Source organism: Neopsephotus bourkii, unplaced genomic scaffold, assembly GCF_033783945.1.
Source record: "Neopsephotus bourkii isolate Nb327-2 ecotype Australia unplaced genomic scaffold, CSIRO-AGI_Nbou_v1 NB_787, whole genome shotgun sequence".
In the NCBI taxonomy this organism is placed as follows: Eukaryota; Metazoa; Chordata; class Aves; order Psittaciformes; family Psittacidae; genus Neopsephotus; species Neopsephotus bourkii.
In genome coordinates, this window is record NW_026901283.1 from 422,095 (window position 1) to 438,089 (window position 15,995).

The window sequence follows — 15,995 nt, forward strand, 5'->3', positions numbered from 1 at the left end:
GCCTAGGAGTATTTAATGACAATTGTTCCTCGGTAAAGGGGAGAAAACACGAACTCCTCATGGAGTCAAGGAGCCAGTTGCCAGAGCCACCATAGTGCTGCTGAACTTAGGGTCCTGTAGGAAGTCTTTTGAAGGAGACTGGTTGCTCATTCCTAATCTCTCAGTCTCCAGCACAAGGGACAATGAAAGAGTTTTCAGGCACATCCTTTCAGCAGTCTTGGCATTAGTTGCTTAGAATTAATCCTTGCTTGTGGTTTCAGAGACTTGCCTCTTGGAGCAGGCCCATGCTATCCTCTGTACTGTGAGGAATACCAGAGGGCTCCAGTCCCAATTAGAGTCTGATTAACACCTGTATGTGCACAGATGTATATGTGTGTGTATAGCATTTCTGTCCAGGCTGAGCAGCTTGGTGTGAACATCTCTGCAGCCAAGGCAGTGGCCAAGGCAGGCAGACTGAGGAGGGTCTGGGGTACTCCTCCTTGTGCTGGGTCAGCAGCACAGCTCCTTGCCTTGCTGCAGAAGAAACCTTGTTCTCCCCTTTTCTTTGCTCAGATGAAGCATACTTGACATGCCTTTTTCTTGGCAGTTGTAATACTGCAGGTCCTCAACAGTCACAAATACTAGATAAATGTGTTATTTCAATTTGTAATTGCTGCTTAGGTCTTTGATTCACTCATGTGGAGGGTGGTGGCAGCCCGGTGGGAGCCTGTCAGAGCAGCAGCACTTACTTCAACTATACATCACAATGCAGCGTGTGGTATGACTTCGATTTTGAGGCTCGAAAATGTCTTTATTTCAGGTAGATGGCCAAGCTGGGAAGCTGTGAGGGATTTTTCTAAGGGAAAGATTTCAGTCCTCTCCCTGGAAAGGTGGGAGGCTGGTGAACCAGGGCAGCCTCCTTGCCCTCCCCGAGTTCAGTTCATGTAGCTGTGGGGCAATATATGTACTCTTAGCCAGGCTAGTTTGTTGGCTATACTGTTCCTTTCTAATGGCAGGTTTTCTTCTGTGCAAGTTACTGTGTATGAAAACAAGCTGTTGTGCTGGGCTCTACCATTAACTGTACATACTTAACCCAGGAAGGTTTCTGTAAACAGCCCACCATCCACTTAGTAATGGTGAGTAGGTCTGCTCATTAAGTCACATTGGTGTAGCAGGAAGGCTTTATCAGCAGGATGTTTTGGGAATACTGATTTATTTGATTTGGATAAAAACTGTAAGGACAGCTCTCTAAGTTTGTAGGGCTTTAAATGCCTAAACCAAACAAAACTGTTAAATGAACACAAACCCGCTCACTCAATTCTGCGAGCCCAGATCCTCCCTCAGAAACCCAGCTCTGCTGACTGCAGCCTACATAGATATTATCTGCAGTGTGAGGAGCCTTTGACAATGCTGTCCTGGGAAGGGAAGGCTCTCCATAAAGCCAAAGGAGCCTTACAGCAAAAGCTGTACCCTGGAGCTCTTCTTCCTTCAAACTTCATGGCATCTGGCACAAGCACCTCTGCCAGCTGCAATGCATGCAGAAAAACTGCAGGCTGTTTGGAGAGAAAAAAGGAAGACACCTGACAGTAAGATGTCATATATCAGGGATACTCAGTAATAGTTGCACCTGCATGTTATTTAGTAAATAACCTGCATGCTATTTAGTAAACTCAGTTTTGGGGTGGTGGTGGCCTTTTCCCTGATGCACAGGAGGATGTGTCCCACTTCTCTGCTGCTACCAAATTCTGAAATTGTTTGACATAAGAGTCAATGAAACATCCCATCCCATCATGTTTATGTGCCTTTTTGTGTGTTTTAATCTAAAAATACTTTTTTCAGCAAGATTCTGGAGCAAGATTTACTTTCAGCTTCTTTAACGCAATTTGGAGCCAGAAAGGAACAAAAAAGCCTCCAGAACCCAACTGAAACGGCGCCGCTGAACAAAGGGACTCTTGTTTGTAAGCTTCCATTTTAAAGTGTTGGTGCATATTCTACTGGAACAGTTTTTCATCTTTCACTTACACAGTCTATTTTTTTAAATACTAACCTATTCAAGAGTCAAGTACTTCTTAGAGCCTTTTTGAATGCCTTTTCAGTGCTGCCTCTCTGTTTCCCAGAAAGCTGAACTTACTTCTCCCCCATATATTGATCCTCTTAGATAATGTCTCCAACAGGAAAAATAAGAGAGTGTTTCAGTTTGCAGAAAAGCAGAGTTAAGAGACTGAGCTGAATCTCTCCTACAGTCTGTCAGCCACAGAGCCTTCACCACTTAATGATCCTCACCTCATGTTTCTGCCATTTGCAGCACAAGAACAGGACTCTTGATTCGGAAAAAACCCAGGAACAACAACAAAAAAATCCCACTCCATTGCTCACCCCCCCCCCCCCCCAATTTTCCTTTGAATCTAGACATGATCTAGCCAGGAGAATTTTTTTTCTCTGTACTTCTACCTTAATAATTCCATCTACATCGCTTTGCCTTTCTCTGCCGCCAAAGCTAAGTGTTTGCTGAATTAAATAAACCATGCCATGTTGAAAGAGCTTGTGAATGCTGCTATTGTCACCAGAACCCTTTTGCTGATCTGACCCCAAATCCTAATGCCAACTCTGCACTTACTGGTGCAGTGGCAAGCGAACAAGAATCAATCACTGATGAGGCTAAGAGAACCTCCGAAAAGTCATTGTATAAGACTATTTTGTCACCATGCAGCAAAACTTCATGTATGTTTTATCTAGTTTGGAATCAGTACTGTCTATCAGGAAAGGTGTGTTAAATTAGTAAGTGCTTCATAAATTAGCAACACATTGGAGAAAAGCTTTTTGTCCTATAGCTGAAATAAAATGGTTGATCATTTCAGTTGCAAAGTAGTTATTAATATTGGATTTAATGAATTTCTAGTGTTTGCATAATGCAATAGGGTATGATGCAAAGAAATAGATCATTCCTATCTGCATTGTGCAGAGGAACTATAGGGCTGATGCAATATAAAGTTTCCAAGATGAAAAATTAGAGCCATTTTTGACAAGATAGTTTCTTAAAACCTGAATAGGAGAGGCCTGAATTTTCAAAACAAAACCCTAACAATTGAAGTCCCCCATTTTTGCATGTCTTAAATGCCTATGTGCTGTTATGTATTCCAGAACCAACTACTACTGTAAAGTTCACACAAAATACTGCATCTGTTGTTTTGTGTGAGGTCTAGGAACAAATGCATCCACCTGAGGCTCCAGTCGGTCTTTTTCAAACTACCCAGGAAAAGAACATGCTGTCTCAAATCCTCAGATCAAGTCAGAAGTTATTTCCTCTGACACCTATTGCTTTTTTTTTTTTTCATTTTGGGTATGCTGAACAGAAGCAGCAGAAGAGATGCTTTAGGGATTTATGGCAAGGAGCTGGTGGCTAAGACCAGTATAGGAGTTCCAGAAGTGGTATTGGCTTAAGGGTTTCAGTTTCTTTTAACATTTGTGTGAGCACGATAGCCTTCTTAGATAATGTTTTCCTTTTTGCTTTGTTTTTTTTCTGACAATATAGCACACAAAAACTCAACGTGGTTCTATAGAGAGCTGTTGCATGAATGACTCACACCGTCTCCAGACCTTGTATTTCGCCAATGTGCCTCCTAACCTGAGAACTATGGTCTCAGGCTTGTGGTTTGGGTGAGTCATGAGTAACCCATCACTTGGCAATCGGAGAAAAGAAGGTTTTGTTGACTTTTTGCAGTTTGGCCCTTGTTAAAGGAATACTTTCCACTGCGTTACCTGTGGTCTAATGGAAGCACGCTATCTGTGACGCTGACCTTTGCTTCTTAGGCAGGGTCCCCTGCCTTTATTGATGCTTTGGTGTCAAAGGTCGGAAGATGCGTGGTTTCTCCAAAACCGGGCTTTTTCTGGTTTATAGAAATTAGAGGAGTTATATTCTTCCTGCTTAAGGTATGAGGAGAGAAGTGTCATGGTTTATAATGCTTTCAGGATTGTAAGCAGAAGCTCTGGGCCATCAGGGCTTACTCTGTTCAGGCTCTGCTGTCTTGGAGTATTGCAGGAGAGCTTTGATGGCAACACAAGAGCATGGCAGTGGAAAATCACTTCCTTCCTTGGCCAGGGAAGAGAGAAACCTGTGGCTTTTATAAAACCTCTTGTTCAAACAACGATGCTAGACTTGATGCAGCAATGACCGTCATAGTCCAGGTTACCATTCGATCCTCAGCGTGCAAGCAGAGGCCGGTACCAACCAAACCAATAATTCACATCACTGGAATTCAGATTGCAGCTCCTAAATGGCTCTTTAAAAGCTCTGGAATAATTATTTCACCTGGAGTTGGAATTTTTTTCTGCAGGCTCAACTTACAGTTTATAAATATGTGAGATAGGAGATTGGTAATTCAGTTTATAGTTTGTATGAACCCTGAAGCTTATGTCAACGCTGTTATCTATTATAGAAATGCAAACATGCTCTTTGATGTGTTATTCTCAGTGACTTGGGAGGATAAAGATGGAATACTCTATGGGCATTTGTTGAAGAAATTAAGAAACTGCAAGTCTACTAGAACCTAATAACATTTTCATTTATTTTTTCCCTCTTTTGCAATATTCTTGATTACAGTAACTTATAAACAAGATAAATCTGTCTAGGTTTCTGCAGTAGAAGAGCTCAAACTGGGTTTCCTGGTATGCTGAAACACCTTTTTTTAGTATGCTAAATGTTTATTATATTATAGTGGAAGGGAAATGTGGTGCCACATACCTGACTTTGTTGGGCAGATTTTCTTGCTATAGGAGCACCTCCTGCTGGCTCTGCAGTGCGCTGCCCTTGGACTGCTCCTGCTTTCCAGACTTGGGAATTAAAAATGAAGCCAAACAAGCTTTCTCGAGATAAAGCATGGGAGGGCATAGGAGCAGCTCTGCTGCAGTGAATGGTGACAGGGATGGTTCTGGTGGCTGGCACTACCCAATCCGTTATGGATACATATTTATATAGCCCCTAATGGAGTATTGGTATTCCACTAACTCACTTCAAGGGGTTGTAACACACTTGGTGACCCAGCAGAAATCCACAGAATAGCTGTCAGTAAAGGTCAACAATAGGAAGGTAAAGAATAGCAAGATGACATTGTGCTTGTCTCTGGTAGCATCAGCTAGTCCATGAAAAATAATTTAGAATGTTTTTCCATCAAAAATATTTTTATTAAAAAAAAACAATGGACGTCTAGTGGGTTTGTGACCATTTCAATGAATCTTATTTGAAAATACAAAAGCAAGATATATGTCCTTTTTGATTACTCCCACAGCAAGGAGCTTCAGTGTTTTGTTTCCAAGCAATTTTTTCTTGAAGGTTTGTTTTTTATTTTTTAGGAAGCAGTTAAAAAGTCATTTTTCAAAATAAACCAAATCAAACTACAAATGCTATGTTAAAGGGGAGCTAAACAGAAGAAGCTATCTAGACCAGAGTGGTTTTTCCCTTGGAAAAATAGAACAATTGAAAATACTTGCTGTCATTCAGATGCACAAGAAAAATAAGTTCAAAATTTCAACCTTTCCCCCAGAATGAGAGCACTGCCAGCTCTGACATGTTCCCTTTGGTGATCAAAGCTCTTGGGATGGATAGAGATGACATAAAGAAAACGTGGTTTGTTCGTTTAAATGCAGTGGGTGGGGAGAATGAGAGAGCAGATTGTTGTAGGGAGTAGGACTCAAACAGAAAATGAGCTGTAAAGATCTGTTCATCAACACCTATTACTAGTAGTATGCATTAATACTGTAGCAGCACTTAAAGGCTCCTGTTATTTATTGTTATTCCAATTGTATATAAAGAGGCCGTTGAGACAAGCACAAGAAGACACAGACCTTGTCTCTATAGCAATTAAGCATTTGTTTTTTCAAAGGGATGACCCATGATTTATTACACAAACATTTTCTTCTTTATTGTCCTGTTTTAATATTTTGACACACCCTAATGAAAGCACAGCATCCCATTACAATGCCATGCTGTACTCTGTTGTCATGTATTTTATGGCTGTGTGTATCCTCTGGCGTGTTTCTGCAGTCTCCTCCCTTGGTTAATTGTCACCTGTGGCTGGATGGCTTCTCCTAGGGAGGATGGCACAAAGGTTATATGGATAGGGCTCAGATGACACCCACCGCAAACACTCACAGCCCAGACAAATGCTTAGCCAGGACAGGGCCATAGTCCTATACCCTGTATGGCGCACATTTTTCAGAAAGAAAAAGCAAGAAATAATTTAGAAATACTGTAGGAAATGGTTTAAAACTTCTTGGGAGGTATTTTGGTAAATCTTGCTGCTTGTAAAGCCAGACTCCTTTTATCTCAGGGGGACTGAAAGGTAGAAGAAAATTATGACTAATACATTTTTAAGAATTAGAAAAAATTACCTACCCCTGTATATTTGGAATACCAGAACATTACCATTTAAGTCTGTGATTTTCAAAAGAGCTTATGGGAGTGTGGTACCCACACCTACTCTTAGCCCCACTGAAATTCATATTAATTTGCTATTAGCTTTCATGTGAGGGATCAAAACTCTTCAGCTCTCACTGATTTTCCCTGGGAGTTTGGTGACTGTTGCAAAAATCCTGGCTCAAACATTCTAGCTGTCACTCTCCTCTCAGGGGTAATGGGGTGCCTATTGCGAAAATCCCAGGCTGAACAGCCTGATAACTCCTAGTGCTGCTGGTGGAAGCCAGCACTGTGCATCCTACCTAAAAGCCAGCAGGAATCTCTTTTCCAATGCAGAGGTTTTTGACATTTTGGCCTTAGCTACATCCCTCAAGCTGGATAGAGTATGACCTGCCTGAAGCTTGTGAGACGTTTCCTTTATTTGTGGATCAAGGACAATCTACATCTGGGCAAGAGAAAGCAATGTTTGATCTGGCTGTAGTAATTCATTTCTATTAAGTGGTTACTCTTTGAAAGGTACCCAGAAATTTGCACTGACAAGAAGTAGGTCTTGTGAACTTGACCAAGGGGTGAAGATGGCTGGGGCAGACACAAACATATATTGCCATATATTCCTAGCCAATTTCTGTGCCACTGTCACACAGATGCCTTGCTTTTACTCATATGAAAAGTAACCTGTGTGTTATTTCATATGAAATTACTTTGATGAGGCCTGTGCAATGGCTTTGTGAGTCAGCACAGGACATAATCAGCTGCGGTCAGTGGGATGCTGCTGCAGGGGCAGAAGTAGTCACTTGTGCAAATCTAATGATGAAACTATTGTGTGTGTGGGGTGTGCTTGCATGCCTGTATGTGGGAGTGCACACCCTGCCACATGCACACATGCATGCAGACAGGCAGCAGCTATGAGAGCTACTGCTCGTGGAAGAAACAAATCTGCTTTACACTAACAGCTCCTGATCTGTGCTTTATTTAGAAGAAATAATGTTCACGTATCAAACAAATAAACTGGCCCTGCTTGCCAATGCTCTCAGAGCAATGGTAATTACATAGATTTTTGGTCAGTCCTGTCATATTTACTCAACTAAGTTGATTAACCTATGTAATGAGTACAGGACTGTGACCAATACTGACCCCACATCAAAGGCTGGTATTGCTGCTGTGTGCTGACCTGAATTTTAATTGTTCACTAGGTTTTGTAATTAAACCACAAATGTGCTAAAGAAGAGATTAAGCATTTTAGCTGGCAGCGTATGCATTTTCCCAGGTGTGCCAATTGTGTACACTGTAAAACATCCGATGTCTGCCTCAATACACAAGTATCTAATGACATGCCACAGATATCTAAAGCCTTCTCTTCATTATTTTCTTTTTAGATTGATATCTTAAAATGGGGATCAAATGTAATTTATAAGTTAGAACTTATCTATATACATTACTGTGTATCACCAAAGCTCTTGCATAAAGATATACAAATCAATCAACAATGAATAAATTAGGTCTTCAAGTGCCTGTGAAGTTCCTACAGGCTTACACACTTGGACCTCAGAGTTCAAAAAAGCTACTGCAGACAGATGTGGTTTTTTTCCTCTGGGTCATTGGTATGGTACACCTGTTGCTTCAGCCAGTGGCTATGCCAGACTCCAGAGAAAACATGTTGCTCCTTAAAAAAAGACAACTATCAGAAATAAATGAGAACATCCAGAAAGCTACCCCTGCCTCATTTCTGTTTGAAAGACACTTCTCTTTTGGAAGCTTTTGCGAACATGAAAGAGAGGAACTATTCTGCCTTTCTCCACAAGATTCCTCCCTCTCTAATTTTGCTGGAGAAAAACACGTGTTTCAACATCTGAGTTTCCAGTGTGTGCTGCCTCCTACCTCATACGTCTGCTCCTTTGGAGAGAAGTCCAGTGTCTCTGTTGGCAAAGCTCCCTGCTTTGCTTCTGGCCACACAGAGGAGGCGGAACTAGAACAAAGTGGGTTAATCCAGAGCTGGGTGGGTTGTGCTGGAAGGGAACAACTGGGAAGAAGGTCCATCTTTCATTCATAATATTCTGTTTGAAACATATGGGAGGAATTAGGAGCTACATTTTCATCTTGATGAGCTGGGACTTCGAAGCATGTCTTGAGATTTATGCAAGACCATCAATTTGGTCTGAGACTATTCTTCTTTGGTGTGCTTGTACTTCTTCCATCTTCCTGTGATTTAGTCCTCCTGTGATCTACTAGTGATGGTTATTGACTCTGTGGATTTGATTGTGAGCAGAGAACTTGGCTGAAGGAAAAGCAAAATCCAGATTTCTTCCCTACAGGAAGACTGTCATTCATAAACACTATTGAGGGCAAGACGAGAAAATGTGGCAGGTTTGGGGGTAGCAATCTCTGAGATACAGGCTATTTTTCTCATGCCTTTGGTAGCCAGAGTTCCTCTAACACGGCCAGTTTTCAGTTGCCTATTGATACTTTTGAAAAAAATACTTTTGTTTGTGGCTGTGTAAGTTACTGGGATGGTGAGACAGTCCTAGTCTTATTTGTTTTGAATTAAAAATCCACCCTGTAGACTAACGAGAACCCACCTGGCACTGAACAGTGTCCAGTAGACATTGGTCTTAATGTAACATTCACAATGTATTCTCCCAGGACAATCTCTGCTTTGTTTTTCTTTCCTGTGTGCTGCCCAGGAATCCCAAAGGCATCTCTGGGGAGAATTTTCAATGGGAGAATTGTTTATTCAGCCACGTAGTTCAGTTCACCAACTGGATGTGTTTTTTCCTTTGCAGAGTATGCCTTGATCCACTCTGAGAGCCTCAGAAGCCAAATGAGCATTGCTTGGGTGTGAACTTCTCTGCCTGTTTCCCAGGTAGCTTTCAGGCCCAAAACTTTGCAACATATTTTGGTTGCTCCTGCCATGAGAGTAATTTCTTCATGCTGGAGTTTTTAAGAATGCTGATTTATGTCATACTAGCATCAGCGTGCTGACATTGCTCCACCATTTTGCATTACTTATTCATGCATTTAAGCATGTGACCTGCATTGAAAAGATCAGTGAGAACTATTAAATGCTAACTGCTGGACTCTATGAGGAATTATACTTTTGTTTTCAGACCTGGATACACACAGGAACCTTACTTCCTTGCTCAGAAGCACCCTTGCCTTTACAGAAAATACCATACCTGAAGCCTGACAAGTCTGGCCTTTTTGAATGTATTTTCAAGGAACAAGTGTTAAGTAAAATACCTGCTGGCTAAAAAAAATAAGGTAGCCCTGCCCAAAGTACTGATATGGCCTATTCTGTAAGAGTTCCTGCATGCACTTGTAAGAGCAGGTTTTAGATTGTAAGCCCTCCAATTTTTTCTCCTGTGTCTTAAGTCTGCAATGACAAAAGCCCCTTTAAGTGCATAACAAAGATTCCAGGCAAAAATACATAAATGTACTAAAAATCGAAAAATATTTGCTTGCCAGAAATCTCAAACTCTATGAAATAGGTTTTGACTCTAAAATTGAGACAACAGTATTCAAATAAAATTAAATGGGGTAACCCAAGATTGAAATTGTAATACCAGAATTAACAGGAAAGAAAAGTAATAAACAAATTACTAAAACATAATTTTGAGGTAAATATGTTAATGTAAAATAAGTTTGCATACTCATTTGAAAGATGTAATTTTGAGAGAGAATAACCAGTTTAAAATTAATATAATTTATTAACAATTAAAAATTATAACACAAGCGGAGGGAGGTTGGAGGTGAAATATTGGGTTTCCTTTGATAGGTAGAGTAATTATGAAGTATGCTTTTGAAGTTCAAGAAGACAGCCTTAGGACACAACATTTTTTAAAGTAAAAATTGGCTTGCACTCTGTTCAAGTGATTTATTTTGCACTAAGAAATGGGTGTGAGACATGATGTGATTTAAAATGTCATCCCTTGATGGAACTGCTTGAGGGTGACATAATTTTTTTTTCTTTTTTCTCTTTTTATTTATATATTTGGCTGCTTGATTTCTGAAGTTTTCTATCTTAGAGAATCTACTGAAATTATATAGAAATTAAAAAAAAACCCAAATCAGCAATACCTTCATACTCCCCCAAATAAAACTTTCCCCTGAAGTTGAGGAAGCTAAAAGCTAGGATCTGGAGGGAGCCACTGGGAAGAAATACATATTTCAGTTGCATCTGTGTCATCCATGTTGCTTACCTGGTGGCCGACTTTGAGGAATACCACTTGTACATGCCACCAAATAAACACATGTAAAATTGTTGCTTGTCTTCAAAACCAGGCAGTCCCACACATCCCTGGACAGGGAGGACTACTCCTCTTTACGTGCCTTTTTGCAGGAATACTTCTTCTAGAAGCTGGGAATGACTTTACAGTTTTTTTTATGAGCTACACATTATGTGTTTACTCTGTGGATGAAGCGCTCTACTCTGTGGATGAAGCACTCTATAGACAGGAACAGCTTCACTCTTGCAGGCCCTTGTTGTCATGAGAGACTTCAAGCATCTTGATATCTGTTGGAGGGACAGTACAGCTTGGCACAAGCAATCCAGGAGGTTCCTCAGTTTTGTGGAAGACAACTTCCTTCTGCAAGTAATAGAGGAACTGAGAGGAGAGGCGCCATGCTTGACCTCGTGCTCACCAACAGGGAAGGGCTCGTTGGAAATGTGATGCTCCAGGGCAGCCCTGGATACAGTGATCATGAGATGGTCGAATTAGAGATCTTCAGGACAGTGAGAAGAGCGTGCAGCAAGCTCACTGTCCTGGACTTGAAAAGAGCAGACTTTGGACTCTTCAGGAACCTGCTTAGTAAGGTTCCATGGGATATAGCCCTAAAGGGCAGGGGGGCCAAAGACTCTTGGCTGATCTTCAAGGATCACCTGCTACAGGCTCAGGAGTTTTGCATCCCAACCAGAAGGAAGTGCAGCAGGAGGGCCAGGAGACCCCCTTGGATGGAGAAGGAGCTGCTGAGAAAAATTCAAAGGAAAAAAGAGGCTTATAAATGGTGGTAGCAAGGACAGACGGCCTGGGAAGAGTACAGGGATGTTGTCCGGGAAGCTAGGGACCAGTTTAGGAAAGCTAAGGCCCAGTTAGAATTAAACTTGGCTAGGGATATTAAGGATAACAGGAAGGGATTCCACAAGTACATAGCAAATAAAAAACAGACTAGGGAGAACACAGGCCCCCTCAGGAAGCTCTCGGGAGAACTAGCTACACAGGATTTGGAGAAGGCTGAGGTTCTGAATGACTTCTTTGCCTCACTCTTCACTGGCAAAGGCTCTGACCTCACCACGCAAGTCTTGGAAGGCAGACACAGGAACTGTGAGAATGAAGACCTTGGGCTCACTGTAGGAGAGGATCTGGTTTGAGACCATCTTAAGAACCTGAACGTGCAAAAGTCCATAGGTCCTGATGGAACCCATCCGTGGGTCCTGAAAGAGCTGGCGAATGAAGTTGCTAAGACACTGTTGATCATATTTGAAAAATCATGGCAGTCAGGTGAAGTTCCCAGTGACTGGAAAAAGGGAAATATAACCCCCATTTTCAAGAAAGGGAAAATGGATGACCCAGGGAATTACAGACCAGTCAGTCTCACCTCTGTGCCTGGCAAAATCTTGGAGCAGATTCTCCTGGAAGGCATGCTAAGGCACATGAAAATCAACAAGGTGCTTGGTGACAGCCAGCATGGCTTCACTAAGGGCAAATCCTGCCTCACCAATTTGGTGGCCTCCTATGATGGGGCTACAGAACTGATGGACAGGGGTAGATCAGTTGGTGTCATCTACCTGGACATGTGTAAAGCGTTCAACACTGTCCCACAGGACATCATTGTCTCTAAATTGGAGAGACATCAATTTGATGGATGGACCACTCGGTGGATAAAGAACTGTCTGAATGGCCGCACACAAAGAGTTGTGGTCAATGGCTCAATGTCCAATTGGAGACCAGTAACGAATGGTGTCCCTCAGGGATCGGTGTTGGGACCGGTCTTGTTCAACATCTTTGTTGGTGACATGGACAGTGGGATTGAGTGCGCCCTCAGCAAGTTTGCCGATGACACCAAGCTGTGTGATTCGGTTGATACGCTGGAGGGAAGGAATGCCACCCAGAGGGACCTTGACACACTTGTGAGGTGGGCTGATGCCAACCTCATGAAGGCACAGCTACAGGCTGGGCAGAGAAGAGATTCAGAGCAGCCCTGCGGAGAAGGACTTGGGGGTGTTGGTCGATGAGTAACTGAATATGAGCTGGCTTCAGTGTGCACTCGCAGCCCAGAAAGCCAAATGTATCCTGGGCTGCATCAAAAGGAGCGTGACCAGCAGGTTGAAGGAGGTGATCCTGCACTTCTACTCTGCTCTTGTGAGACCTCACCTGGAGTATTGTGTGCAGTTCTGGTGTCCTCAACATAAAAAGGACATGGATCTGTTGGAACAAGTCCAGAGGAGGGCCACGAGAATGATCTGGGGACTGGAGCACCTCCCATATGAAGATCGGCTAAGAAAGTTGGGGCTGTTCAGCCTGGAGAAGAGAAGGCTGCGTGGAGACCTCATAGCAGCCTTCCAGTATCTGACGGGGGCCTATAGGGATGCTGGGGAGGGAATCGAATCTTCATTAGGGACTGTAGTGGTAGGACAAGGGGTACTGGGTTAAAACTTAAACAGGGGAAGTTTAGACTGGATATAAGGAGGAAATTCTTTCCTGTTAGGGTGGTGAGGCACTGGAATGGGTTGCCCACAGAAGTTGTGAATGTTCCATCCCTGGCGGTGTTCAACGCCAGGTTGGACAGAGTGACATGGTTTAGTATGAGGTGTCCCTGGCCATGGCGAGGGGTTAGAACTAGATGATCTTAAGGTCCTTTCCAACCCTAACTATTCTATGATTCTATTTGATATATGTGGTAGCTAGTTAACATAATGAGTTTTTTGATCTGTTTGCTTGCAGTGGGCTTTACTGGCTTTTGTGGCAATAGGCCCAGAAGACAGCAGTAGTGCTATGGCCAAAATACACACTTGCTTACCTTTGCAGAGTCATGTTTTTTAAAGATTTCACTTAACCTCAGTGGCATTTTCATATGCCTAGTGATTTTTATCATAAATCTCACAACTTTTGTTGAAAGCCCTAGTTGTTGGAGGGAAGAAATTTCTGTGAGATCTCATAGATTTGATTTCAGGGTGAATCTCATGATGTTTTATGTACTGCTAGCTGCATAGGTCTTGTGGCACAAGCATCTGGACACACAGTAGCTCGGCTGGGAAGCTGTAGGTGCGATCCACCTGTGGTTGCTACATATGAAAATTCCAGCCAAATTATGTTAAAAAAAAAAAAAAAAAAGAAAGAAAACCACGAACTCTTTAAGTTTCTTACATATGTGCTTTGGAAAGCCGTGAGAAGTGGATGTTCTCTCTGAGCTCCACCAGCAACTGAAAACAAGGGGAATCTATTTCACCATCAGCATGAATAAATTATAACCAAATACACATGGGGCACGTATCTGTCACATAAGAGAAGCCACTTTTTTTCCTTGTCACTTTTCAAATAAAATTGCCATCTAATCTAAAATACAGCATTCTGGCGGAAAGTCTGTAAATTCTCTTTGTACAAGGAGATGTAGCAAAGTTTGTAGCCCAACTTGTTATAAAAACACAGAAGTTAAAAATAACTGTAGAGTTAGGGAGCGGAATCCAGCTCTAAATGGGTGGCCCAGTTTGCTCTCACATTCAAGTATTATAAACAGAAAGCAACCCTTTTGTTTTCAGGCTGCTGCTGATAGCTTTTTGTCTTGCCATGGGGAAATGTTGGCACTCCCCTATCATCTGACAACTCTCAACTATTTTTGTTTGCAAGAGGTGTGTGTCAATGAAATACCAGTATCATTTTGACTGCAAGCAGCACATCACTGTGAAGGTGTTTTTTCTGTGGAAGAGAGAGTAGCATTTTTTGTTGCAGAAGATTGGAAAGATTTCTGCAGGAACTTTGCAAGGAGCTCACTACACTTTTATTCAGGGCCTTCCACAGGACTTGTTGAGGCTCTGGCCAGTGGACAGAATTGCTGCTGGGAGATAGATTAACTCCTGATCCCACTTTGACAGGCATGAGGGCTGCATGAATTACATTGCCTAGTGTTTAGGGTGGAGCAGTTCTGGAAGATTCATCCCAGCTGTGTCTCACACCAGGTGGCAAAACAAACTCTAAAGGGCTGAGGGGCTGTAGATTCCTTTTTTTTCCTGCTGTGCTGTGCATGGGGGCTGCAGTTTGTAATTGCTGCTCTCCTTGTTGTGCTGTGGAGAAGGTTGAGGCTCTGAAGGAGGAGGGTAAGAGGTATCTAAGTTGGTGTAAGTCTGCTATAACTGGATGCATTTAGATATAATGAAGAAGTTTACTGTGAGGGTGGTGAGGCACTGGAATGGGTTGCCCAGGGAAGTTGTGAATGCTCCATCCCTGGCACTGTTCAAGGCCAGGCTGGACAGAGCCTTGGGTGACATGGTTTAGTGCGAGGCATCCCTGCCCATGGCAGGGCGGTTGGAACTAGGCGATTTTAAGGCCCTTTCCAACCCTAACTATTCTACGATTCTAAATGCTTGGTCAAAGAACTGAGGCAAGCTCATCACATTTTCTGACTTGTGCTAATCCTCAGCCTTTCTAGAGCCTGTGCTGTTTTACTTTGCAGGCCTTGTATATGTGTATTAAATATGGCACAGGGATGTCTACATATCAGTGAAATTGGAGCATAATATTTATTGACCTCAAAGGGTTTTCCTTGAGATAATTTTTTCTTTTGTTTTTAACTGTAAGCCTTTTGAGATTGGGTTCTTGTCTTTTGTGACTGTTTGGTGGCAGGCAGAGATGTTGTCGGAGACAGACTGTAGAAAGTGCTTTAAAATCACCGAATGTGCGGGCTAAAGAATGAAAAGGTATTCCTTTATTTTAGTTGTTTAAAATGTTGTCAGTCCAAGGAAAGCTGCAGTCATGCTCTCCATTGCTAACTCATGTTTTAATGTGTGGCCTTATGAGATCAACAATATATGCTGTTTTCCTATAGCTGATACTCCTTATAGTTTATACTCCTCTGATGCAATCTGAGGGGTAAAGCCTACGTAAGTATCTGTTGCCCAAGATACATTTGATGCTATTGTACCCTATGGTGTTCTACTGCTGAATGAGCTCTTTTGTAGATGCTTGGAAAGCTGTTGTGAAGCTGGGAAACACATGGCTAATACATAAAAACTTATATATGTAAAGCAATGTGCAAATGACACCTACTAACTGGAAATTGCTACAGATAAGAGATCTGGCAGCTGAATCACAAAGTATTATTCATAGGAAATACTTACACTGACTTAATAGCCTAGAAATGGCTTTACCCCTCAAACAACCTTCAGAAGTATCAACTAATTTGAAAGAGTGGGCTGCTGTTAAAATAATAATGAGCCTTGTCCTTTTTTTCCTTGGTATCCTCAAGGCTTTCTGTGGTGGTTTTGGTGTCTTTTTTTTTCTTTTTTCTTTTTTTAATTCATAAAGCACTTGATAAATTCTTATCTTAAACATAAGCTTAAATCCCTCTGGGTTTAGAATAGCATTTCAGCATGTGCTTAAAGCTCAGCACATGG

At 42.0% G+C, this 15,995-nt stretch overlaps 2 long non-coding RNA genes across 7 annotated transcripts in view; both read left to right on the plus strand.

The window, feature by feature from the left end:
• The window catches only part of LOC133213161 (uncharacterized), a 403,544-nt gene that overhangs the window by 85,124 nt on the left and 302,425 nt on the right, over positions 1-15,995 (plus strand). The window lies entirely within an intron of this gene.
• The window catches only part of LOC133213160 (uncharacterized), a 138,215-nt gene continuing 135,718 nt past the window's right edge, over positions 13,499-15,995 (plus strand). For 5 of the 6 annotated variants that reach the window (XR_009725707.1, XR_009725710.1, XR_009725708.1 and 2 more), the window contains exon 1: positions 13,499-14,706. This is a non-coding gene — a long non-coding RNA (uncharacterized LOC133213160). The remainder of the gene's footprint in view (positions 14,707-15,995) is intronic. The other variant, XR_009725706.1, reaches the window with a different exon arrangement.